Below are 27,926 nucleotides of genomic sequence, written 5' to 3'. Positions count from 1 at the left end.
GCGCCCTCTCAGAGTCTAGGACCCCTCGGGGGATGTCCGCCTGCTGGTCCTTAGCATTGCTGCAGAGGCGGAAATGGCTCCTGCCACCGCCAATGCGCTCGCCAACCATGAGCCTGGCTTCTGGCTGAGTGGCGAGAAGCCACTGACCACCAGGGGGCAGCTCCTGCATTGAGTGTCTGCCCCCTGCTGGTCAGTGCACATAATAACGACAGGTCATTCCACCGTTCGGTCTATTTGCATATTAGGGTTTTATTATATAGGATAATATCCTCACTCCTTAATATCCTACTTAAGTTCAACTGACTATAAGAGATAATCATATCTAAAGAGTACCTTCACAGTAATATTTAGTGGATACCATAGCCTAGTTGGCAAGTACAATTTAACCATCATAGTTTGTAATTATTGTTTAATGGAGTTTTATTTTAAATCAGATAGGATAAAAAAGTGAAACTAAAGTGTATTCATATGGTTACATATTTGCATATGCAGTTCACTTTTCTAGTGTTCTTTATTTCTTTTTGTCATTTTAAATACTGTCTACTGTCCTTTCATTTTTTTCAAGAAGGATTCCCTTTATTATTCCTTGTAAAAGTTTTCCAAGTGACAGATTTTCTCAGTTGTTTTTAAATCTAGCAAGGCTTTAATTTATTTCCCATTTTCAGAGGATAGTTTTGATGGATCTAGAAGTGTTAGTTGACATTCTTTTTCTTTCAGCACTTTGAATATATAATCTCACTGTCTTTTTGGCCTCCTTCTCTTCCTGATGCAAAATCAGCTGCAAATCTTACTGAGTATCCCCTACACATGAATAAAAAACAACAACAACAATAACAAAAAACTTCTCTCTTTTTGCCTTAATGATTTTCTATATTTGTTCCTTAACAGTTGTATTATTATATGTCTAGGAATGAATATCTTTGAATTTACCTTACATTGAGTGTTTTGAATGTCTCAGATGTAAAATTAGTCTTTACATCAAATTTGGAAAGATTACTACCATAATTTTTTTTTCAATATCTTTCTCTTCTCTATCTAGGACTCCATTATATACATATTTTTTCACCTGATGGTCCCACAGATTTCTGAGGCTCTGATCTTTCTTTCTTATTCTTGTATCTTTCTGTTCCTCAAGTTGGATCATCTCAATTGTCCTGTGTTCTCCCCTATGTTTTATTTTGACAATTTCTAATAATCTATTAGAATTCTAATGAGGTTTCATTTCCTCTTTCATTTACCCTTTTCAACCAGCAAGGTATAAAAGTGTCTCACACATTGTTATAGCCCCTAGTCTACCTCTATTATAGCACTTGCCAATATTACCATGTTTAATTTTCTCCTTAAGTACAAAGGACATTCACTGAAAAATACTTTTGAGGAAAAAAAGTGGCATAATCTTAACTTAATACAAACATATTTAACCCTGTATTTCTGCACATGCTCAAGAAAAACATACATAAGTTGGAAGAAGTTTTTGCTTAGGTGCTCACAATTATTATCTGAATGGTGATTGTAATTTTTCTGCTTTATAATTTCCTCTATTTTCTAAGTGTGATCCCATAGATTTTAATATCTATCTTTTTTAAAGAGATATTTTGGAGGACCTTGTCAATGTTAGAAACATTCAAATCTGTAGATAATTTTATGAGTTTATTTGAGGCAAATTGATGACAATTGCTGGAAAGCAAAACCTCAATGGATTGAAAAAACGTTCCCTGCTTTATACATTACCATCAAAGGAAAAGACATAAGTGGGTTCCATGAAATCCAGTGGTGATAGATTAGGGAAGTGGTAGAAAGCAGAGTGAGGAAACCTCTGGGACCTCCGTTCTTATTTGACGAAGATGAAGAATAAATTTGTGGACTAACAGATTTCTTTCATAAAAATGCAGAAGTTTATTGGAAGTATATACAAATGTTATCGGGTCAGGGGTGTCCCCAAATGGGAAAAGACTGCTCTCTCTCTCCCTCCCTCTCTCTCTCTCTAATGGGAAAAAAATCTAAAATCCAAAAATCTAAAATCTAAAAATCTGAAATCTGCCTCATCCCTTTGTCTCCTGTTTATATATGCTGTAGTTCTTTGTTTGATCCTGCCTGTTCATGGTGCTTAATATCAGCCGTATCTAATCAGACTGTGCTTAATTTAGGACCCCTGTGCTTTCCTCATTGGTCACTCTGCTACACAGTATCAGTTTCAAAGCTCAAAGCCCACGTGGTGCCTCCCTCTCCCTCTCCCCTTATCTTGCAACATTCCTCTATCCTGTGTGAAAAGGTTTCCTTCTTCCTGATATCCTGTGACTTGTCTTTATCCTCTGTGAATGTATGCCTTCTTCCCCACTTATCCTGTGGGCTTTCTCTGTCCTCTGTACAAGTAAGAGAAGCATTTTGGCGTCTCGGAGCTATTTCTGCCCTTTACATGTGTACTCCTCTCCCATGGACCCTGTTTATCTCTAGGACTCCCTAAAAACCTGTCCGTTTTGTCGCTAAAATTCCTTTCAGTATCAGTATTTTTATGGAGCTTACATGCTAGTAGGGAGAAGGCAGTGGAAAAATCACAACTCAAGACAGTGGTGGACCACATCAAACTTAGAATGGCCAGAATTCGGATAAAAGGGAAATAAAGTATCAAGGAACCAACATATTTCATTAGGAAGAATAAGTACTCATCACTCTTTAGACATTCCATAAATGCTTTTCAGTACTTAAAAAAACAAACTGTATCTAGAACCTATACTCAGATGGGACAGTCGGCTGGTGGCCAGCGCTGTTGCACAAAACTCTTCCCTGGTTCTCCTGGAACCAGATGGGGTGCAACCCTTAGCCGTGGCTCTGCAGAAGGTTCATCAGCATCCATCTCTACCTCCCTCTATAGTTTTATCTATCCTCCCTGAACCCCCTCAGACCCCAGGCTTAAGGCACAATGAGTCATCACACTTCACCAAATGCAACATTCTCTCTAAACACAGGATTCTTTGTGTCTGGAATGTGCTCCCCTCCCCCTTCCTTGCTGCCTGTTTTTCAAAACTCAGCTCAGGCTTACCTGGAAGGCATGGAGTTTTCCTGCACCTCCAGACATGCTGTATGTCCTTTAGGCGCCTCACACTCCCTCCTCTATTTCTGCTAATTTGATCACAGCTGTTACAATTATTGTCTACTTCTCTGTCTGCACCACAGAATAAGGTCTCCTAGAGGATATACCTACATTTCCCCCTCTGTGTCCCTCAACAGAGACTAATTAAACACTTGACAGGATGCCAAGCTAATAATTCTTTGTGTGTATTGTGGGAAGGTGCACACACACATGTATATATTTTGATTATCAGTGCCAGGCTGAGGTAATGGATTTACAGTTATTTAAAAATGCCCATGCAATGTTCTCACCACAGAGCTTCTCCTTTACCCCTGATGAGCAGTTTTGTCCCTAACTTAGTTTAAATTTAAATGCACCAGCTAGGTCCTTGTCTTCTCCATCCCTTTGTGCAGGCTGCCAGTCCGGAAGGAATGCTGAGGAGTGATGCAGAGCCCCAGTCGGTGGTGCCTGTGCAGAAGAGCCACTGCCGTCACAAATGAATCTTACATGGATGGCTGTGATGGATTTGCTTCTCCTGTTTGTCCTTGAGGACCAGCAGGGGCACCGTGTTGGGTGATAATTGCTCTGCTTTGCTTGAAGGCATAGCACATGGCTTATAGGACATTGATTCATTTGGATCTTGTGTCTATTCCAGCTCCAGGGCATTCCCCACTGTTGAAATTGACACAGAACAGGAAGAGATAAATGTGTGAAGGCTGGGGTCTTAGGGGTCTTGAGGCTGATATTGATGAGCCAGTAGCCATGGTTGTTGCTGCCTGTGGCTCTTCTCCAACACAGGAAAGGCAGATGGAATCTTGACCAGGAAGCAACCGCCATCAACACATTGGAAACCATCATTACATCACCTATGAGGGAAAGAGAAACATTGGTGAGCTCCCAGAAATAACAGATAAAGACTAGAAATAAAATCAGGAAAGGAGAATGTGCATTCTTGAGTCATCAGTGGTCCTTTGCAATAGAGGTTAAGATCATTAATTTTTTTAAGTTTTATTGAATTTACTGGGGTGATATTGGTTAATAAAATTATATAGGTTTCAGGTGTACAATTCTAAAATATATCATCTTGTATATTATATTGTACTAGAGGCCCGGTGCACGAAATTCATGCATGGGGGGGGGGGTGGAAAGGCAGAATTCCTCAGCCCGACCTGCACCCTCTTGCAATCTGGGACCCCTCAGGCAGTTGGACATCCCTCTTGCAATCCGGGACCGCTGGCTCCTAACAACTCTGCCTGCCTGCCTGATCACCCCTAACTGGTCTCTGCCTGACTGATCACCCCTAACCACTCACCTGCCTGCCTGATCGCCCCTAACCACTATGCATACCTGCCTCATTGCCCCTAACCACTCACCTGCCTTCTTCATTGCCCCTAACCCAGGGGTGGGCAAACTTTTTGACTCGAGGGCCACAATGGGTTCTTAAACTGGACCGGAGGGCCGGAACAAAAGCATGGATGGAGTGTTTGTGTGAACTAATATAAATTCAAAGTAAAGGAGCAGAGGGGAGAGCAAGAGAACTGGATATAACAGCCGGATCCGGCCCGCGGGCCATAGTTTGCCCACGGCTGCCCTAACCACTCTGCCTGTCTGCCTCAGCACCCCTAACCACTCTGCCTGCCTGCCTGATTGACCCTAACTGCTCGCTTGCCTGCCTGATCGCCCCTAACCACTCTGCCTGCCTGCCTGATTGACCCTAACTGCTCGCCTGCCTGCCTGATTGCCCCTAACCACTCTGCCTGCCTGCCTGATTGACCCTAACTGCTCGCCTGCCTGCCTGATCGCCCCTAACCACTCTGCCTGCCTGCCTGATCGCCCCTAACTGTCTCTGCCTAGGCCCCTACCCCAGAGACTTCATCCAGAAGGATGTCTGAATGATGTCCAGAAGGTCGTTCGGCTGTCCAGTCTAATTAGCATATTATGCTTTTATTATTATAGATGTTCATCACCCCAAGTCAAGTTTCCTTCCATCACCATTTATCTATCCTTTATCTTCTTATACTTCCCCCACCTTCTTTTCCCTCTGGTAATCAGTAATCACCACACTGTTGTCTGTGTCTACGGGTATGTTGTTTTTTTTACTCTTTGTGGTCCATCTGACTAAAACCCATGCAAAGTTCAATAAGAAATGGAAACAAGATACTTCCTGTTCCCTTGCTAAATAGTTCTGGGATAAAGAATATTTCTCCTGCTTGTGTTTTAACCAATACCAGGATAAGGCAAACAGTACTCTGATACTCCAGAAAATACTCATTCTTGGAAAACACACTGTGACTCAGTAACTTAGTTCACTCACTAAGGCTAACAATCAATATTCACGTTGACAACTCCTCTTGTGCCCACAAATCCAAAACTCTTCTATAGATCTGTCCACCTTGCAAGCCCTGTCTTAAAATCACCCATCCAGACTGTATAAGCCTGTTTGCCTATCTTCCCCTGACGTTTTTACTGGAAATGAGGAAAAACCCTGAGGAGGTATTGTTGTCTCTGAGTTATAAGTTTAATGGCCTATGTTCAGCATTGGAGAGTCAAGGATTTCTTCTCCAAATTAAATGTTTTTCTGTATATTGTTCTGTTTCACTTATTTCATTTTTCTGTCACAGTAGAGAACAGTCTCGTCCATCAGCCCCACACATGCTGCTGTGCCACACTCTCTTCTCTTCAGACCTCTCCAGATGCTGCCTTTTCCCTGCAGTCTGGGTCCTCTTTCTTCTCTTCTTAGTCAAGTCTTTCTCCACTCTTTCTCGCAATGATAAAGCTCATATATGTATCTCTTCTCTGACATCGGATTAATCCTCAGTCTCGCTTCCCACTGCTCTCCTACACATGCTCTGTGCTCATCCAACAAGCCAAGGGCTTCTTGCTGGGCACACCCTGGCTGACTCATCTCCATGCCTTCCCTGCTCTTCCGAACACTTAGACTACTTAACTCCACCCGCTGCACCTCCCAAACCCCCGTCTGTACTTAGACCTCTTCTCAGTTACCATACACAGGAAACATGGAAATCGTAAACTTCCCTTTTAAAATGATTGGGTTTCATCTTATTTTACCCCAATGCTTGTCTTGTAAGCAAAACCAAAAAATAAGAGGCTATAGAATGCCACATGTGAGCATATCAATATCACATAGAGTGGGGACATTCAGCTGGAATTGGCTGACTTTTAGAGTGTTGTGGGGTTAGCCCAATGGTTCCAGTTGTCCTGAATAGTTGAAAGCCTCTTGCTGTACCTGCCTATGACTTGGTAGGTTGATAGAATGAATGCTGTGGTCTCATACCTTTTGATGAATAAAGAAAAAGCACAGCGGAGAGGAGAAGCCTATGAAATACCTGCGGTGTGGTAGGTGTCACAGCACCCTCAGGGAGGGCTTCTCCAGGCCTTTCCTGATCCCAGGGCGGGACACTGCCACCAGGTGAGCAAGGCTGGGAAGGCATAGAGGTCAGCAGTGGTCACACAATTCTGTGATGCAAACGCTCTTCATTTCCCTCCTGTGGATTAAGGGCAACTCATTGTTGATCTGTGTTTCTATGGGAAGTCCAGTGCATACCTGTCATGGGACGCAGGAAGTGCTTGTTGATTAAGAGCAAATCTCAGGGACTATTTTAGAATCAACACTTGAGATCACTGACATCAGCTTTATGTGATTTTGTTGTACTTTGTCATACAGAATTAACTGTTTAATAAAAGTTTCCCAATGATGGCAAAGCTGAATATATATTACTATAGGAGCTTGAGCCACATGTGGCCTTCCACTGTAACTTAAAATGGGACTGTGACATTTTATAATTGCTGAAAACAGGTTTTTCATATCAACACAAAATACAGTTATGGATTAATAATTCATTGGAACAAGCTTTACTTTGATATAATAAATGAATTATTAATTGATGCTCTTAGGAGTCATAGTTCTGAACAGAAGTTGCTTTATTTCTCCTTCCCTGCTTGGGTTTTAGGTTAGCACAATATTTGCAGAAGAAACAGATGTCACATATTTAATTATGGAAACAAATCAGAGCTCTGCTTTTCAAGATCCATCATGTTATTTTAAACTACATCAAAATTAGCACATTCAATGACAAACTAATTTAAATAATGTGCACAACCAGGAAAAAAGGCATCCCAGGCCTCCAGAAGGACAAACATATGTGGCAAAGATTCTCTAGACCCAGTTCTATCAACAATGACACGTTTTCATGTAGAAAATCTGCCCGTATTTTCTGTGAGAACGGCTGCTAAGTTATTTTCTTGAGGAATGATAGAATCTGCCAACGTCTCAAGACAGAGTGCTTCCTGCGTGACGTCATGTGTAACCAGATGGATAGGAGAGCTCCTTCTCCCTCACCCGGGTGACTCCAGCTCCTAGAACAGACTCTGGTACAAAAATACACCCTCAAAAATATTTTTGACGTAATAATAAAACATGGCATGACAGCTATCTTTTAAAAACTTAGCAGTCTGTCTAGCTGGAGAGAGAATATTTGTACTGTTGAGTTCAATGATGATTTTAGAACAGGACAAATAGCTGGAAGAGACTTCCTGTTACAATCCATTATTAATTAACATGGGGATATGTCCACTATTGACACTCTGCTGCCCATTAGGATTCAGAATTGAATAAGACCTAGTCCTCATATTTTCGCAGATCTGATCCCAACAGAGAAATAAACAATTTGAACCAAAGCACTCAGAGAAAGCTGCCAAAATGATCATTTTAAAGGTTTCCAATCCAATCACATGGTTAACTCACTGAAAATACATCTTTCACTTTCCAGTGCCTGCAAAATAAAAGCCAGACTCTTAGCAGGAGATACACTGCTAGACCTTATCTGACCCTGGCTCTCCCCAGTATGAATTGTTCAAATTCCTTTAAATGTCACCATGACTTCAATTTCAAGTGCCTCTAGGTAGTCAAATATACCCTTTTCTCCTCATGGGAACCCTGCCTCCCATTAAAAGTGCCATCTTCCTAGCTTCGCACAACAATTTAGTACCTGTCGAGATCCTAGTTCTTATTAGCCTTTTGGATTCTGCTGAGATATGACCTCTCCCAACAGCCTTCTCTAAGACGAGGAGTGATTATAGGATCAGTAATGATATTATAAGTGTTAATGCTATTTAACAAAGCCAATAATTTATAATAAGAATAAAGTTGTTAACTGGATAAGTGCAAATCAAATGGAAGTAGAGAAAACAGAGGTAGAACTAAAGTTATTAGAACACTGATCAGAGAGTATCTGTGGGCATAAAGACAAAGGGAACATATAAACATGTTTCTGGTATGAGTGTTGCTTTTCTTGGCAACATATATAAATATAGAAAGTAAAAAATAATGTATCATTAGTCAAAAATACTGCTAGTAATTGAAATGGGAAATTGTAAGTGTGAGGCTGTGCCAAAAGAAGTTACAAAATTCAGACGAGGCATTCTGTGTTTAAGATGATGGCAAAATATCCAGATGAAAATGACTCATGGAGTGTCTAAAATGTGGGTCTTTATATAAAAAAAAAGCAGGGAGAGAGATGATGGTTTTGAGGTTGAAGTTCATTTAGCATTTCAACAAAAGTGATTTACTTGTTATGTATTTCCCCACCAGACTGTCAATTTCACAAGACAGGGACATGGTCTGTAATCTTCATTGCTATAACTCAAGCAATGGAAATAATGCCAGGCACATAGTACTGGATTCATTAACAATGAAAAATAATTCATGGAAGAGAACTCTGATATGGCATATGCTGTATAGCATATATTGTGCTTTAGATGTGCTGCTTGCCTTAAAGAAAGTAGTGTCCTAGAGAGAGGGAAAAAAAGACATGCATAACAAAATGGGCGTCTAGGCAAAAAAGATGTCCAGTGCTGGAAACATATGGGTCAAAATCCGGGGAACTTGCTTTTGTCACAGGATAGGGTGAAGGAAAAAACCATCATGGAAGAGTGCTTATTTTGTTTACTGTTTTAATGAGGAAAATGAATATGAAAGGCTTCCTAGTTTCAAAAAGAATTATACTTTTACTAGAGGTCCGGTGCACAGATTGGTGCACTGGTGGGGTACATCAGCCTGACCTGCACCAGAACCAGCAGGCAGCAGGGGAGGAGCCCAAGCCTGGGCCGGGATTGGTAGCGCTGCCACAGAGGCAGGAGAGGGTTGCGCTACCGCAGCTGTGTTTGCCAGCCCTGATCCTGGCATCTTGCACCAGTTTGTCAGCTGAGCGGCACTCCCACTATGGGAGTGCACTGGCCACCAGGGGCAGCTCCTGCATTGAGCATCTTCCCCCTGGTGGTCAGTGCGTGTTAGAGTGACTGGTCAACCAGTCGTTCAGTCGTCCGGTTGCTTAGGCTTTTATATATAGACTAGAGGCCCGGTGCATGAAATTCATCCACAGAGAGGGGGTTCCTCACCCCAGCCTGCACCCTCTCCAATCTGGGACCCCTTGGGGGATGTCCAACTGCCGGTGGGATCGGGCCTAAACTGGCAGTCGGACATCCCCCTCACAAGCCAGGATGACTGGCTCCTAGCCACTCGCCTGCCTGCCTGCCTGATCATCCCTAACCCTTCTGCCTGCCTGCCTGATAGCCCCTAACCCCTCTGCCTGCTAGCCTGATCACTCCTACCTTGACCCCCTGCCTGCCTGATCACCCCTAACCGCTCTGCCTGCCAGCCTGATAGCCCCTAACTGTCTTTGCCTGCCTTACCACACCCAACTGTCCTCCCCTGCAGGCCTGATCTTGCTTCCAACTTCCCTCCCCTGCCAGCCTGATCTCGCCCCCAACTGCCCTCCCCTGACAGCCTGATGGCCCCTAACTTCCTCTGCATCAGCCCTCACAACCATGGCTTTGTCCGGAAGGAAGTCAGATGTCTGGAAGATGTCCGGTCGACCCAGTCTAATTAGCATATTACCCTTTTAGTAGTATAGATAGATTATATAAGCTAGGATTGCTTAAATGGGGCAGGGGGAGCCTTTTTCAGCAGGAGATGCTCTTAGCAGACAAAAACACATAATCCCTTTATCTGGAATGATAGCCAGCCATATGCACTATACTGCCAAACCAGTCATTAAAAAGTTGAATGACTTCTTACACCTTACACCAAACAGCTATTGCTCTTAAAACCCCTCCTCAACCCCCACCTTAGGTTCTGCCTTTGTAGTTCATCCAGATTAGGTTCTGATTGGTCAGTTTCTATGCCTGTCAGCATCTCCGGGCCTATCTCCGGGGCTGATTATAGAGGTGGGGCTGATCAGCAGCCAACCCAGGTTGCTGGTGAGTGGGCTGAACTGCTGACCTCTGGGAGAGAGAGAGAGGCTTGGCTGCTGGCAAGGCCCGGAGAGAGAAGCAGGGTCTGATAAGCAGGGTCTGGTCATGCCGCTTCTCTCTCCAGGCCTCTCCAGCAGCCACAGCTGCTGCTGATTAGCCCCGCCTCTTTCTTTCTCTCTCTTTCTCTCCCTCTCTGAGAGGTCAGCAGTTCAGCCTGCTCACCTGCTGTGCATGCAGCCTAGCATTCAGTCGAGCCTTTGGTCCTTTTGGATATTGCAACCCTGGCTCTTTATATATATATAGATAGTTTATCTGGCTTTTTCCCCATTTAGGGAATAATGGATGCTCTTTCCAGTTTTCCTAGTTAGTTTATATAATGTATTTAGATATTAAGCCTTTTTTTTTTGTTGTCTGAATTTAACTGTTGTTTTTCTCAAGAGGCAACAGTGCTTCATTGCTTCTTGCTGTAGAGGGAAAGGTGAGGCAGAGGAGAGTGGTATGACAACCACTGGGCTGCATTTAGTCAGGCAGCTTTCTCACTTCCTCTCATTTGCCTGTCTACCACTTGTTCTTGCCCTGGGACTCTCCAGTTGCCATTGCTGGGATACCTTACAGATGGTGCTCCTCAGCCGCAGGCCCTGTGGGCTAAGACTTCTTCCATGTAAGTGATACTCCTGTCAATTGCTTGAAACTTCTCATTTATTGAAAGCCTCTTTCCCATTCAAAAAACCACCTTGCTCTAAAAACCTTATGATATTTTAAGAATTATTTGTGCATATAATTTAATTTACAAGTTTGATTGGACAATTTTAATGATTAGGTTTCTAATTTTTAAATGATGAAAAGTTAGGAATCCAAGCTATAAAATTATTTGTTCTTAGTTGTTAGGATTTATAATTATTGGATGTGTACTAACATAAGATTAAAATGAATATTCAAGCATTGCTTTACTGTAATAATTCATGTCTGTGAAATATATTAAAATATGGATATACAAGAAGACATTAATATTTTCCTGCTACTCAATACTATTTTCCTTTTTTAAAAACAAACTAGCAGGGTATCCGTGTCATGTTCCAATCAAAATGAGTGGGTATGTATACACACACATATGCAGATAATTTGGAATTGTATTATCATAAACTCTCAATTTTTCTCCAAATGCTTTTGCATTATAATAACCAATCAGAAAATCTGCTTATATATTTGCAATAAATGTTGATCTGATCTAAATAGTGTTGGCATGATTGGTTAAATAGAGGTGTTAGTGTTGGGTCAACTAACTCTTCCAGTTATTGAGGACACCTTCTCTGTATACAGGTAGGATCCTCTCAACTCCAGCTATTTTAAAGCAGTACTGGGTACAGGTTAAAGAAGAGAACTAAGGCCTGAGGGAGCACTTAGACATGAAGCAGGCATCTATAAGGCTGGATAGAGGAAGAGACAGCATAAAGAATGCAATCAAAGCTGCCACAGGTGACTGATTCTGAGGCAGGCAAATCATCAGATGAGAAGTTCACATGTAACAGGAGATGGAACCAAAATAGAAGGGAGCTAGAGTGGTAGAACACTGAAATTACATTGATTTCTGTTACAGACTCTAGCATAAAATGCAGTGCGCCACCTCAAATTACTGATACAACATTTAGGAAGGAGGTGGGGCATGGTGCTATCAAAGGCAGGCAGATGCTATTACTATAGAAGTATACATGGCATAACCCTAAATTCTTCCCATAAGCCCAGAGAGAGGACACCAATTCTGTTAAGGAGTAATGTTATCCTTTAAAATTGCCTATTTGTAAATCATTCTCTGTGGCTAATTTGTATAACTTGCATATGCTGACTTTCTAAATCTAGGAACCTGAGAATACCACAATGGGACCAGGTGCATAGCAAGACCCTCATTGACAGTAAGTCTTCAGCAGTTAGTATTATGGTGTTTTCCTTGTAAGCACAGAAGGTCAATAGGAATAAGGTCAAAGGCTCAATACACCATTTCTTGATGTTTCTGAGAAATCATCGGTATTTCTCTTTATCCCTCAATATGTCCTAGAGCAGTGGTCGGCAAACTCATTAGTCAACAGAGCCAAATATCAATAGTACAACGATTGAAATTTCTTTTGAGAGCCAAATTTTTTAAACTTAAATGTCTTCTAATGCCACTTCTTCAAAATAGACTCGCCCAGGCCGTGGTATTTTGTGGAAGAGCCACACTCAAGGGGCCAAAGAGCCGCATGTGGCTCGCGAGCCACAGTTTGCTGACCACGGTTAGAGTATCAACTGTTTCTGCATGCATTTATGGTACATCATAGAATCTTACACAGTATTCCATAAAATGAAAGTGTGTGTTGATTGCAGGGAGGGGAGGGGATGGGTGGAGTTATAAGAGGGGTATAAGGGGGGTAAATGGTGGTGGAAAAAAAGAAAATAAATAAAAATTTCCTCAAAAAATGAAAAATGGAACTCCCATTTGACCCAGTGATCCCACTTCTAGGAATATATCCCAAGAAACTAGAAATACCAATTAGAAAGGCTATATGCACCCCTATGTTCATAGCAGCACAGTTTACCATAGCTAAGATTTGGAAACAGCCTAAGTGCCCATCAGCAGATGAGTGGATTAAAAAAGTCTGGTACATCTACACAATGGAATACTATGCTACTATAGAAAAGGAGTTCATACCATTTGCAACAGCATGGATGGACCTGTAGAGCATTATGCTAAGCAAAATAAGCCAGTCAGAGAAAGATAAATATCACATGATCTCACTCATTTGTGGAATATAAAGAACAACATAAACTGATGAACAAAAACAGACCCAGAGACAGAGAAGCATCGATCAGACCATCAAACCTCAGAGGGAAGGTAGGGGAGGGTGCAGATAAGGGGGAGAGATCAACCAAAGGACTTGTGTGCATGCATATGAGCCTAACCAATGGACACAGACAACAGGTGGGGTGGGGGCATGAGAGGGGGGGTGGGGAGGCAATGGGGAAATAGGACATATATGTAATACCTTAATCAATAAAGAAAAATAAATAAAAACAAAATAAAAGTTGCTGCCATTTCTAGAGAAGAACTTTTGTGTCTTTGCAGAAGACTCAGACTTTCACACCTGAAAGAAATTTTTTCCCTGTTTTATGAAGGATAACATTAGATGAAATAAACTAGTTGAATTCCATTTCTGAAAATCCAGAGGACAATAAACTAAAGAGGCTATGGAGGAGGAAGAAGGCAGAAAGAGGCCAACTAGAGATGAGAAATCCCCTAATGTCAATCAAGGTCTGAGTGATAAACAATTTATATAAAGATTTAGTACTCTCTTCTTATAGCTGTATGAAGGTGTAGTCTTCAGATAATAAACCATTTTTAATGGTAAGTTCCTATATCTTCACATATTTCCAAATATTAGATATGTAGTTACTGGATTAAACACTAGATTGAAGAAAAGTAGGTATCACTTCCCTACTCTGTTGACTGTGGAGGATATATATTTTCATATATCCCCTAAAAAATGTTCCCAGACTTGTTCTTTGGTTTCTGCACTTTTCACCCAGGATGTACAATGTAAATAATAGTTAGCCAAAGCAAAATTTGTAAATGGTGAACCCTAGAGCCTACTGGGATTCAGGCAGAATACACATGTTGTTAGTTGGAAGAGCATAATTTAAGTGTAGCCCTGCTTTGCCAAACACTAAAACTAGAATGAAACAGCATGTCTTCTAAACAAGGCTGGGGGAGGGATGCTCATTATCATTTGTTGTAAAACAGAAAATGCTGGTAAAGAAGCTGGATTATTTGCCTATTTTGCTTTACATTCAGTTAATTTGGAAAGATCCATTCACTCAACTTTCCATTGTATTTTATTCTAGGTGATCATACAGGGAGAGTCTAACAAAGGAAAGTAAAAAAACAAAAACAAAATAGTGATAGTTTGTCCCCAACTAAGGTCTTAAATAAAAGGCACCACAGAAAATGTTGACAAGAAACTTCCAAAGAAGAGGGAAATCCATGAAAACTCTTTTCACAGAAAAAACAAAAAACAAACATACCAAAAAACACAAAACTCTTCTATTGATAATGAGTCAATAAGATGTATCCCTTAGATTATTAAGCATTATAGGATTGAGTATCTAATTTCAGGAAAGGGAATAAAAGAGAGTGCTGAACTGTCACATGATGTAGGAGAGTATTTGGAACCATTGTTTTAAACTTTAGAGGGAAAGAACTGTAATTAAAATGGGAAATCTAGCAGAATGGAGGGAGGATAAGACCAAATCAAAGAATATGATGGTGCTGAGATGGCTGACATATATTTTAAGAATTAAGGTGGGGAATGAATTGGATGTGCCAGCATTGCTGTAATATAAATTTCTCTTTTTTATCCCTCAAAAATCTTCACTGGAATCATCCTTATTCAATGATATATTATTTTGGGTATACCACTGAATAAACTTTAGTGTGACAATGAGATTTTATATAAGGTAATATGATTCTAACATACAGAAATGATGACAAAACCAAACCTGAAATTAAAGAAAATTTTGGAGCAGGAAAATATACTTTCATAGATTTTGGGGGGGGTGAAAGGGGAAATTCAATGTTTAAATATAGTACTCAGATTATCTCATTCTACAGCTTAAAATTCTCAGACTTCTCTTAGAATGAAAGTCACATGTCTTACTATGCCATATAAGACCCTTACTCCCTACAGACCTGACCACTTCCTGTCTTCACCTTCTCGCCTTTTTTTTTCATCAGTTGATATAAGCTCAGATCCACTGAAACCAATTATAATCTCTCATCTAAAACTATATCCCCTACTGTCTATTAACTGGCCTTGTTTTAGGTCTGTGTGTCTCTCTTTGATTCCTAAGAATAATACTGTTTATATTTCTGTTTATTTTCTGCTTCTCTTAGCAAAATATAAGCTCTGTGAGAGCAAAGAATGTGTGTCCCCCAATCTTCATTGCCTTTGCCTAGCACATAGGAAGCCTGGCATTTATTAAATGAACAATTTATTTAACTCACAACGAACACAGATGCTCCATCTGACATACATAGTTTATCCTTACTAATCACTTTTATGCATCTACTAACATTTGGTGAGAGGTGTATTCCACAATAGAAATTTAGCTCTGTGATCTCAACTGGTCTTAAGGAAACCAGGGATACCTGAGGCATGTTAACAAGGAACTGAAACTTGATTGGATCTTGCAGGACAATACAGAATATTAACATCAAAGGAAATATAGAATTTTTAACAAAAGCAGCAGCAATATTTCAAGAAACAGTGTATTTAAAGCAAAAATAAAAACTTCTGAACATACATTGTTGTTTTTTTATTTTTTTACTAGAGGCCTGATGCATGAAATTCATGCAAGGGGCTCAGCCCCCTCAGCCCCGACTTTGTCCAGAAGGTCATCCGGAAGGACAGGTCTTTCGGTTGCCTGATCTAATTAGCATATTGTACTTTTATTATTATAGATTGATTTCAGAGAAGAAGGGAGAGGGAGTGAAATATATAAACCTCAATGATGAGAGAGAATAATTAATTGGCTGCTTTCTGCATTCCCCACAATGGGGATCAAGCCACAACCCAGTAATGTGCCCTGACTGGGAACTGAACTGTGACCTCCTGGTTCATAGGTTGATGCTCAATCACTGAGCTATGCTGGCCGGGCATGAACATACATTTTCTTTTGATAAATCACAATAGTTTGATGATTATTAAAATATATTACAACTATCATTTTATCATTCAGCATTTCATCTGATTTTCACCATTTTAAATTTAAAATATAAAAAAGTGAGGATTTTAGGAAAATGAAGAAACTTACTCAGCAGTTCACTTTATGTATTATGAAAGTCTAGATGGTTAGTGATTGAAAGAGCTTTAATTGGGCTCAAAGCTCCTAAAGAATGGCCTAGTGGTTTCCTGACTAACTAAAGCCTCAGAGACCTCCCAGAACCAGAGCTCTCTAACTCTGGGGCTCCTGTCACTCTGAACTTATTAGAATATATATTAACTAACCTTTCTATTGTGTATGCCTATTTGTATTTTGAGAATCTAAAATCTTAAATTGGAGAGTTTTCTGCAGGGTTAGAGGTTGGCAGAAACAGAGAAAACTATGTTGGAAGGAGAGGATCTAGGTGGAAAGTCTGCATGTGTATGTTTGTAGGCATGTATGTATTGATATGTGTATGATTTACATGTGGGTTTTCTGAATCTATCCTTGGAATCAGGGATGGGCTATTTTCTTGCTGACAAGGGTGTGGCAGAAGTTCCTATCTCAGCATTTATTCTGGTAAAGTATGGGTGCTAATTGCCTGGGTTCAACTCCCAGGTTTTTCACTTAGTAGCTTTGTTGGGAATTCATGCCTTTTTGTCTCAGTTTCCTCCTTTATTATGTGTACATGACAATAATGTCTCCTTCGCGGTATTGCTGAGGGAATCCACTGTGTTAACACTTCAGAGCTTAGCATAGTATCTGGAGAGAGAGTTACTCAATCTAGTCTAGATGTTAGGGTGGATGGGGGCTGTGCACGTGTCTTCTCTGGGGAGCTACATACTCAGAAGGCCTCTGCACTCCCCTTCCATCACCAAAATTCTTGTGTTCCATCCCATCTTTGGAAAGAATATATCATTTAAATCATGTTACAAAATAAAGACCTTAAAGGAAAATCACTGGATATTTAATGTAAACTTCTAGTGCTATTATCAGGTTAATGAAAAGTAAGGGGTGTGTGTGTGTGTGTGTGTGTGTGTGTGTGTGTGTGTGTGTGTCCCTTTAAGATGGTAGGATTTCCCTTCCATCTACTACTCAATTCAAACACTGCCAACTTTATCTATTTGGAAGTTTAGTTTTATCCTTTTTTTTACTTCAAAATCTTACCAATATGTATGCTTATAAACCAAAAGTGAAGCAAAATTTCCTTAGTCTCAGTTCTTTGGGGCTACAGAAAGAAAGAAACACACACACACACAATAAAATGGTCTTGTCAGGGGTAATGAAGAACGTGGCAGTGTGTTAATTTTTAGAATAACTATTTAGGTTCATCAATTCAGAAATCTATCCATTCATTCACTCAAAATATGTGTATTTATAATATGATGTGTTTTAGTCTACTAGTATTCTAAGCTATGAGAATGAAGACACCCTCCTCCCCTCAAAAAAGACATTCTTTTATCTCGCTGATTCTGTTGTTCTCCATAGATCTAGAAGTATTGAGTACCAAGCCAATTGAATTTTATCTTATATTATCTTTAAAAAAAGCCAATTTTCAAAGAGCAGACTCCTGCACAGTTTGACTTGAAACTATACTGGCATTTTCTAGCCAAGAGTAAAAAGGCACTGATTGCTTCAAAATTGTGTTTTATGGGGTTTGGGTGGGGATATGGTTAGCTTCCAAAAAATAATTAAGGTAAAACTCCCCACTACATTTTTTTTCCAGTTCCATTGGCCTCATTACTGCTCACCTTCACATCTTCATTGATTAAATGATTCATTGCATGATTGTTGGGGAATGAATCTCATACACAAATTAGTCTATTGCAATGAGATAAGCACAGGAAGAATGTTATGAGCAAAAGGCAGTTGAAACAACAAAATAATGTATAATAGCCTGGGAATCTGGAGAAGGTCCATTGAGGAAGAGCCTTAAGGAAAATGAACAACAATAAAGTGCCATTGGGTTTAATCCGGGTGCTCTGATGGACAAAATAGCAGCACCAGGCTCCTTCAGGGGACACAGGGAAGGCACTTACAAGCCCATGGTTTTCACAGCAACAAAAGATGGAGAATGTAGCATTGCTTATCATGGGTGTGAGAGTCATCTCAGGTGGGACAGCCCTGCCGTCCCCTGGATTGATTTGGAAGGAACTGAGAGGTCCAGAGTGTGATGGGATTAGGAAAGGGCATTTTGGGGACTGCTACTTCTGGGCATGTGACTCTCACTTTTAATGTTTATTTCAATTTTGATTCATTTATAATTCTCTCCTCTGTCGTGTATTCACCTAGCAAAAAGATCCCATAGCTTTCTTTCTTTCACAAGCAAACATTCTGTTAACCAGCTATCCTCTTGCACATCCATCAAACTGCTTGTCACATTAGTGCTAGATTCCATCAATTTTTCAGGAGCAAGCATATAATGGAAGACTTTCTAACATGTTTTGTTTGAGGAGGGCAAACATTATTCTCAGATACAATCAAGTTGAGAAGCACATGAAGTTTTGTCACTAGGTATGTTTGAGGGAAGAAATGCGAAATGTGAATCATGCCTTTTTGGTTGCTGCCTGTTTGCCACAGGAGTGGGCTGAGTGAGCTTGCTCTCTGCTCTAGACAAGTACTGAACCTAGTTTATAGGTAATAATAGTGGCAGACAGCATAAGGGAATGGAAACTCAACTGCTGATGAGGATTTGCCTGGCATGCTTTTTCTTGGTTGAAATTTCTTAATTCAGGAGTTGGGCAACAGGTGCAGAAAGATGGCATGCATACAAACAGGGATGGGATGTTTCAGATTAAGAAACAAGGAACATTTATGGATTTTACCTTAACAATTTTTCCCAATGTGAGTTAGTTCCTCTCTCCCTTTCAAGCCAAATTCTTAGAGAAACTTGTAAGTACTATAGAGATATCAGGGGCAAATCATAGTTCCAATGATTTAAGTATAAAATAAATAAAAGCAGCATTTAATTTTAAGATGTGTCACCATTCTAGAGTTAAAAGTATAGTTTACTTCAGAGATGATAAAAACAATAAGGTGTATCCATGGGTTATCTGGAAATCTAGAGAGGTGGTAAACTTATTCCATGAAGTGCATCTATCTATCTGAGGATCTGTATATCTGGGGAAACCAGCATTATTAGCATGCGACTCTAAATTGTTCAAGGTTAAGAACATTTGAGTTAATTATCCATGGAACAGCTAAAGAGTCAAAAAATGCCCCAGGGGAAGTGTATAGAATTGGAATACTTTGCTAATTTACTTGAGCTTTGTCACATCAGTTCTTTGAGAGAAATGCAATGATACCTGGCAACGGCAAAGCATCCTGTGAAACACTTGGACAAGGCAGTGGACACTCTCACTTAGACTGCCCATATGAAGCCGGGCTCTCAGCGTTTGCTGCCATCAAAAGCAAGCGCCATGTGAAAATGGCTGTGAAACGTGATATGAGAGCTGTGGCTTCCAGGCTGTTCTTCATTATTTGAGATGCTGTGCAATGCCCAACAAGCACACGTTTCAATAGTAAGTAATTATGGTTTGAACAATAAAAGGATTTTTTTTAACTGATGTATATCACTTTTTCTAGTAGATGCAAAGCTACTGGCCCATAACTGCTTATTAATTTTATGGACTAACATCATTAAGTGGAGTCTTTAACAATTCTTTGGGCCTGAGAGTGCAGAGACCCGACCCACAGTGTGAACATAGGAGTGTAGAAACATCTGCCTTATGATGAAAATGGGAAGGGAGAGCAAATGCCTGGATGGGGAAGTTAACCATGGAATAGTGGAAGGGGTGTATCTTATTCTTAGAGAGAGGTAAATGGAATCAGAACATGCACATTGACCTTTTCAAATGAATAAAAGAGAAGTTACAAGAATTTTGTTCAGTTGCCCAGGATCTACTCAGTGAGTAGGCAGTGAAGTTATCTGCTGAAAATGAAGAGGTAGGATTGAATTAAAGGGCCAGTAAGACTGAAACAGTTTCTTGAGGTATAAAACATTGCCCCTCTATACAGCTAAGTGTATAATAAGAGTTCAATAAATTGACTATTTATTTAATCTAACATCATCAATTTTAATTTTTAGACAAAAAAAAAAAAACATTTCATTAGAACCTTTGGAAAAATCTAAGATTTTATTTTGAAATGAAATCTAAGATTTTGCAGCTTATCATGCAGTTGTTCCAGCCCTTTATGAAATGTGTGTTTTGTATACTACTACATGCACATGTGTTTTCCATTCAAATCAATATGCACACAGACTCTGGCTTCCGTGAGATGGATGCATGCTGGCTTTTTCCTGGAGGTACCTGCAGCTGCTGAACTCAGATGTGCTGGATAAACACATATTTTAAAATTGTTTAATGTGGCTCTTCTGTCAAAATACCTCTTAACATTCTCCTCGCCCACCCTGTGCCTGAGATAGTCAGTACCTGAGAAAGAAACCTTCTTTTCCCGGGCTGTCCATTTTGAGGTTTGAGAAATGTCAGTGAGAATTATAATCAAAACACCCAAAATAGGTATTCAACTAAAAAGATAGCCAGTGTTTTAAAGAGATTATACAGGGAAACTGAAGAAAAAATACTATAGACATATACATATTTTAAAAATTTACCTTTGTTGTTTCAAAGATTAGAGGTGTCGCCTTTTTTCTCCCTTTGATCCTGGAGTCCCACATCCACCTAATGCAGGCCTATCCCGCGCCTAATGCACTATTGTCTATGTCCATGGGTTTTGCATATATGGATATAAGTTTTTTGGTTAACTCCCCCTTCCTTCTGAGATTCATCAGTCTGTTCCATGCTTCCATGTCTCTGAATCTATTTTGTTTGTCAGTTTATTTTGTTCATTAGAGTCTACATATAAGTATAATAATAAATAATATAATTTAAATATAAGCCCTTTCAAGTTCTTCTAATTTTTTTCAAGTTTCTGTGTTACTTCTAGAATAAAGTCTGTATCCCTTTTCTTCTTCTTTTTTTAATCCTCACCCAAGGATATGTTTTATTGATATTAGAGAGAGATGAAGAGAGAGAGAGAGAGAGAGAGAAACAGAGAGAGAGAGAGAAACAGGGAGAGAGAGAAACATGAATGTGCCAGAGAAACATCAATCTGTTGCCTCCTGTATTTTCCATGACTGGGGATTGAACCCACAACCTATGTATGTGCCTTGACCAGGAATTGAACCTGCACCCTTTTGGTGTATGTGACCATGTTCCAAACAACTGAATCACTAGCCAGGGCTAAAATCTGCATTCTTTAAGCTAGTATTTAAAAGATTGATTTATTTAACATTAAAATATCATTTCAAATATTGGAGTTGGGAGAAACACAGGGTGTAAGGGTACCTTGAATTCAATCATCTGTATTGAATGCAGAGTTGTGTAAGCTTTAGCAAGTTGTTTAACATCTCTGAACCTCACCATTTTTTTAACTAAAAAAATATAGTAGAGTTTCTGCATCCAGGAAGATGGAGTAGACATATGTTCCCCTATTCCTCTTGTCAGGAACAAAACAAACCTGGACATATACACAAAATGAAATGAAGAAACAACAAAAAAATAAGAAAACTGAGATAGAGAGAAGACAGATCACCTAGGGAACCCATAGCACAGCCCTGAGTTCCCTGGGCCTTCTTTTTGCTTCATGGAGTGAAAGTATCTGGGCGCAAGCAAAAAGCCCAATACAACTCTGCTCTCTAGAGCCAAAGAACAAGCAAAAGGAAGTCCCGAGAGAGAAAAGATTTAGACAATAACTGTTCCACTCCAGCCAAATACTGGAAACACATAGTGGCCACCCCTCCACTCATATCTCAGAAGCTGAACTGGAGCCTAGACAGGTGGTGCTAAAGAAGGTTGAGAAAGGAGCAAGACTTTTCATCCCTGCTGGTGGTAATGTCCCACCCCAAATTTGCTGTTAATGGGGACCATGTAGGAAACCTGAACTTTCATCCACATTAAGAATTCTCAAGGGATGTCAGCATGACCTTTCAGAAGAACTAGTGGAGGGTCAAGAGTTTCACCACAGCCTGGTTGGTGGTGAGGAGACCAACTCCCAGGAGTCGGTGAAAGCCAAATGAGAAACAGCAAGGAGACACTTCTTCCCCTGCCAGCCAAGTTGGTATCAGCAGAGGCTTGGTGTGGAGCTGGAGATCCCACCTGCACCCAGAAGTAATTAGGCATGCACCCTCTATCCTCAGGTGTCAATGGAGGTGAAGTGGAAAACTTGGACTTCTATCAGCACACAGCAATACCAAGGCAACACAAATCCTTCCCCTGTCAGAGTAATATCACAAAAGGCTAGTTCAAACAAAGCGAATATGATTGAACATCTCCTAACATAATATTCTTGATGTCCACATTCCAAGTGAAAATAACTTATAGGTCAAGAACTAGGGAAATATCAACTGGAATAAAAGGAGCATCCAATAGATTGTATATTTCATATTTCCACTGTAACAAAACATCATAAACCTAGTGGCTTTAAAAAATTGCATTATAGTTATGAAGTACAGACATCAAAATGGCTCTTACTAGGCTAACATAAAGATGTTGACAGAGCTGCATTCCTTCTGGATGCTCTAGGACAAAATAATTATTTTCCTTTTCCAATTTCTAGAGGATGCTGGCACTCCTTGGCTTATACCCCACTTTCATCATCAAAGCCAGGAATCACTGCTAAGTTATTCTCCTGCTACATCACTCCAACTCTCACTCTTCTATTTTTTTTTTTTTTTGATAAGGATCCTGATTGGGTTCACTGGACAATTCAGGATAATTTCACCATCTCAACATCAGCTGATTAAAACTTAATTCCATCTGTAGCCTTAACGCCCCCTCGTTCTATAATACTAGCATATTCACAGTTTCCAGAGATTAAGACATAGACACTTTTGAGGGTATATTCACTGTCTACCACTAAAGAACATTATAATACTAATGGCCTAGTGCACAAATTCATGCACATTGAAAGGAAATTAATTAGAAGAAATATTTTAATATCACTATTCACCATTTGTCTATAATAGAAGTGTCAACCAAATTTACCATCAACAATGACAGATCAAAACACATGTTTTGGTGCCAGTGAGAGCTTTACATGTATCGTGCAAGCACAAGTCAACTTAGCCTTTTATAGATATAGAATAAACTTGTTTAATTAGACCTGCTTTCTGATTTAGCTAAACTTTTTCCAGCCCAGTGAAGCACCCCAACTTCTCTTTCAGGTAATTGTCAGCAACACAGCAGTAAATATCAACACGAAGCAGATTATTATTGTAGATCATGCAGAAAGAACGAATGGTAAAATATTTAACTGCAGCAGTGTTTGACTATATTCTGCGCAGTGGAAAAACCTGAAGTCATTTTCAAGGTCCACCATTTCTTAATTCTTTTCAGTCGGGTCAAGTTTCTAAGCTTTCTAAATCTCCATTTTCTGGCTAATGAAAAGAAAATAGGATTCTACCGAGTCTCCTATCTACCTCTAGGAATTCTGTGAGGATCAAATGAGATGAGGCATGGGAAAACGCTTCACCAACATTTGGTTAAAGTATAAAATGTTTCCACCTGGCTATAAAGCAAGTCGTGTTCCTGGGCTGAAGAAATTCCAAGGAGGCTAGGTGCTAGGTATAGGAAGCCAGGCATTGCTACGTGACGTCATTACCTGGCGCCCACAGCTACCGTTTTCAGGCTTGGCTGGGCTGTGGGTCACATTTTGCGCCATGGAATCTCAGCAGTGTCGGCTGTGATTTGGTGGGCTGTCATTCTGGGATGGTGGTGGGGCCTGTATCCCACTTGGGGGAAACCAAGTGTTGATTTGTGGGAGCCAAGTCCGTGGTGCTGTTTCTTTGTAAATGGCGAGTGCATGTCACTGCAGCTCCTGCATTGAGCGTCTGCCCCCTGGTAGTCAGTGGGCATCATAGCAACTGGTCGGATGGTCGGACACTTAGCATATTAGGATTTTATATATATATATATATATATATATATATATATATATATATATATATATGAAATGTTAAGTTTCCAAAGTTATCTTATTTACTTTTCAATTCCCTTGCTGATATGGTGATTATTTAGAAGTTGTATGATGCTTCTGCACTTTTCCACTTTTCAGATAAAGGAGCTCACTTGCTTCTGCTCCTAAACAGCTCATGTAAAGTTGTCTCCTCTGGGATAGAATATATTTCTTAAATATAAAGGTAAAGAAGCAATACATCTAAAATAACAAGTGCCTCCTTGTTTAAAATTTGTATGCAAATGTGTGTGGACATCCATAAAAAGGGGTAAAAACATATTCTTCAACTGAACAATTCTGGAATTCCCTTATAGCTTCACTACATGCTTGTATTTTATTTATTTATTTTTAAATTAAATTATTTAATGTTTAAAGTATTGAATAAGTCTCCCCCCCCCCATTGACCTCTCCCCAGTTGTTCCCACTCCCCCACCCCCTCAGCATATGCCATCACCACCCTACTGTCTGTGTCCATTGGTTATGCTCATATGCAAGCATATAAGTCATTTGGTTGATCTCTTACTACCACCATCCTCCCCTGCCTTCCCTCTTAGGTTGGACAGTCTGTTTGATGCTTCTGGCTCTATTTTTCTTCATCAGTTTATGTTGTTCATTATATTCCACAAATGAGTAAGATCATGTGATATTTATCTTTCTCTGACTGGCATATTTCACTTAGCATAATGCTTTCCAGTTCCATTCATGCTGTTGCAAATGGTACGCATCCCTACTTTTTTACAGCAACATAGTATTCCATTGTGTAGATGTACCAGTTTTTTAATCCACTCATCTGCTGATGGGCACTTGAGCTATTTCCAAATCTTAGCTATTGTAAATTATGCTGCTATGAAATAGGGGTGCATATATCCTTTCTTCTTGGTGTTTCTGATTTCTTGGGATATATTCCTAAAAACGGGATTACTGGGTCAAATGGGAGTTCCATTTCTAACTTTTTGAGGAAACTGCATACTGTTTAACACAATGGCTGCAATAGTCTGCATTCCCACCAAAAGTGCAAGAGGGTTCCTTTTTCTCCACATCCTTGCCAGCATTTGTCGTTTGTTGATTTGTAGATAATAGGCATTCTGACAGGTGTTAGATGGTACCTCATTGTCATTTGGATTTCCATCTCTGGGATGATTAGTGACTTTGAACATCCTATCTAATAAAAGAGTAATATGCAAATTGACCATCACTCCAAAACACAGGATGGCTGCCCCCATGTGGTCAAAGATGGCTGCCCCCATGTGGATACAAGATGGCCGCCACAAGATGGCTGGCAGGGGAGGGCGGTTGTGGGCAATCAGGCCAGCAGGGGAGGTCAGTTAGGGGTGACTGGGCTGACAGAGGAGGGCAGTTGGGGGGGGACCAGGCCAGCAGGGGAGGGAAGTTAAGGGTGACCAGACCTGCAGGGGAGGACAGTTGGAGGGGACCCAGGCCTACAGGAGAGGGCAGTTGGGGGGACCATGTCTGCAGAGGAGGGCAGTTGGGGAGGACCAGGCCTTCAGGGGAGGGCAGTTGGGGAGAACCAGGCCTGCAGGGGAGGGCAGTTGGGGGGGACCCAGTCCTGCAGGGGAGGGCAGTTGGGAGGGGGGGGACCAGGCCTGCAGGGGAGGGCAATTGGGAGGGACTAGGCCTGCAAGGAAGGAAAGTTGGGGGTGATCAGGCCTGCAGGGGAGGGCAGTTAGGGGTGACTGGGCGAGCAGAGGAGGGCAGTTTGGGGCGACCAGGCTGGCAAGGGAGGGGAGTTAGGGGCAATCAGGCCAGCAGCAGAGCAGTTAGGTGTCTATCAGGCTGGCAGGGGAGTGGTTAGGGGGTGATCAGGCTGGCCGGCAGAAGCGGCAATCAGGCAGGCAGGCAAGTGAGCATTTGGGAGCCAGGAGTCCTGGATTGTGAGAGGGATATCCGGCTGCCTGTTTAGGCCCGATCCCACCAGGATCAGGCCTAAATGGGCAGTCAGACATCCCTCGAGGGGTCCCAGATTGGAGAGGGTGCAAGCTGGGCTGAGGGACACACACCCCCCCATGCCCGAATTTCATGCACCAGGCCTCTAGTACTTTCATATGTCTCTTGGCCTTCTGTATGTTCCCTTTTGAAAAGTTTCTATTTAGGTCCTTAGCCCATTTTTTGATTGGATTGTTTATCTTCCCTTTTTTTAAGTTGTGTGAGTTTGCTGTAATTTTTTAGATTAAACTCTTGTCCCAGATAACATTGCCAAATATGTTTTCCCATGCAGTAGCTTTCTTGTTTTGCTTATGGGTTATTTTGCTGTGCAGAAGCTTTTTTTTGATGTATTCCCATTTGTTTATTTTCTCCTTAGTTTCCATTGTCCTATGAGCTGTACTGGTAAAGATATTGTTATGACATATTTCTGATATTTTGCTGCTTATAGATTCTTGTAAGATTTTTATGGTTTCTCATTTACATTTAAGTCCTTTATCCATTTGGAGTTAATTTTTGTGTATGGTGTAAGTGGGTGGTCTAGTTTCATTTTTTTGCATGTATCTGTCCAATTTTCCCAACACCATTTATTGAAGAGCCTGTCTTGACTCCATTGTATGCTCTTGCCTCCTTTGTCTCCTATTAATTGAGCATAATGGCTTGAGTTGATTTCTGGGTTCTCTGTTCTCTTCCATTGGTCTATATGTCTGTCTTGTGCCAGTACCAGGAAGTTTTGAGAACAGTGGCTTTGTAATATAGCTTGATATCTGGTATTGTGACCCCTCAACTTTGTTCTTCTTTCTCAAGATTGCTGAGGCTATTTTGGGGTATTTTTTTTATTCCATATGAATTTTTTAAAAGTTGGTTCTAAGTCTATGAAATATTCTGTTGATATTTTAATGGGGATTGCATTGAATCTATAGATTGCTTTGGGTTGTATGGCCATTTTAATGATGTTGATTCCAGCAATCCATGAATATGGTATATTCTTCCATTTGTTTATGGCTTCCTCTATCAGTGTCTTGTAGTTTTCTGAGTACAGGTCTTTTACCTCCTTAGTTAAGTTTATTCCTAGGTATGTTAATTTTTTTTGTTGTAATGATAAATGGGATTTTTTTATTTTTATTTTTATTTTTTTAGTTTCTCTTTTTGTGAGATCATTATTGGTGTATAAAAAAGCCATAGATTTCTGCGTGTTAATTTTGTATCCTGCTACATTGCCGAATTCATGTATTAAGTTTAGTGGTTTTTTGATGAAGTCATTAGCGTTTTCTATGTTCAATATCATGTCATCTGCAAATAATGACAATTTTACTTATTTTCCAATTTGGATGCCTTTTATTTCTTCTTCTTGTCTGATTGCTCTGGCTAGCACTTCCAGTACTATGTCAAACAGGAGTGGTGAAAGTAGGCATCCATGTCTTGTTCCTGTTCTTAGGGGAAATGAGTTTAGTTTTTGCCCATTGACTATGATGTTGGCTGTAGGTTTGTCAGATAAGGCTTTTATTATATTGAGGTATGATCCCTCTATTTCCACTTTCCTGAGAGTTTTTATCAAGAAAATGTGTAGCATTTTGTCAAAATCTTTTACTGCATCAATTGATATGATTATGTGATTTTAGTCTCTCAATTTGTTTATGTGATGTATTATGTTTATTGATTTGCCAATATTATATCAGCCTTGCATCTGCAGAATAAATCCCACTTGGTCATGGTGTATGATATTTCTAATGTAATGCTGGATCCAATTTGCTAGAATTTGTTAAGGATTTTAGCATCTATGTTCATCAGAGATATTGGCCTATAATTCTCTTTCTTTGTAGCAATCTTTTCTAGTTTGGGGATTATGGTAATGCTGTCTTCATAGAAAGTGCTTGGAAGTGTGTCTTCCTCTTGA

The sequence above is a fragment of the Plecotus auritus genome (assembly GCF_963455305.1).
Source record: "Plecotus auritus genome assembly, chromosome: 5".
Lineage (NCBI taxonomy): Eukaryota > Metazoa > Chordata > Mammalia > Chiroptera > Vespertilionidae > Plecotus > Plecotus auritus.
This window is presented reverse-complemented; position numbering follows the sequence as displayed.